Source organism: Sinocyclocheilus anshuiensis, unplaced genomic scaffold (genome assembly GCF_001515605.1).
Source record: "Sinocyclocheilus anshuiensis isolate Anshui unplaced genomic scaffold, SAMN03320099.WGS_v1.1 scaffold1894, whole genome shotgun sequence".
Taxonomy (NCBI): domain Eukaryota; kingdom Metazoa; phylum Chordata; class Actinopteri; order Cypriniformes; family Cyprinidae; genus Sinocyclocheilus; species Sinocyclocheilus anshuiensis.
Genome location: NW_015542447.1, coordinates 52,315 through 52,832, shown reverse-complemented (window position 1 = coordinate 52,832; position 518 = coordinate 52,315). Strand labels below are relative to the sequence as shown.

At 41.9% G+C, this 518-nt stretch overlaps 1 protein-coding gene across 1 annotated transcript in view; it reads left to right on the top strand.

The window, feature by feature from the left end:
• cacna2d3a (calcium channel, voltage-dependent, alpha 2/delta subunit 3a) overlaps window positions 1–518 on the top strand; it is a 192,817-nt gene that overhangs the window by 186,656 nt on the left and 5,643 nt on the right. The gene's annotated exons all lie outside the window — the stretch shown is intronic.

Below are 518 nucleotides of genomic sequence, written 5' to 3'. Positions count from 1 at the left end.
ACTCATGAAACTGATATCGGACATGCTTCTGAGGCAGCTTAATGGTTCAATGATCTACAACAAATAGAACGAGCTCGGTGATAACTAGGCAAATATTCAATGATTTATTTGATAAACCATCACAGGATAGAAAACACAGGATTGTTGGGTATCAAGGCAGCAAAGGATACATCTATTCTGCCTTTTAATATCGACCAGATGAGGTATCTCAGGAGGCAGGAATTGAAGCTAATTTTGGATTCAACATGTCTCGATGACTTCCTACCTTGAAATGTGTCCTCCGAAGGCAGCATTTTCCAGTTTCGGATGCAGCCGTCAGTTCAGCGTTGATTCTGTGTTAAAGGCAACAGAATTGTTGCTACAGGTTATGCGGGTTTTGGCAACATATTTGATTGGTCATTGGTTAAGGGAAACATGCTTGTTGCTTAAGGCTTTGAGACTTGCTATCAGTTTGTGTTGGGGGATATCAGCATATGGTTTTGTTTTGGGGGGTTATCGCTGCTCTCCCTGCTCTCATC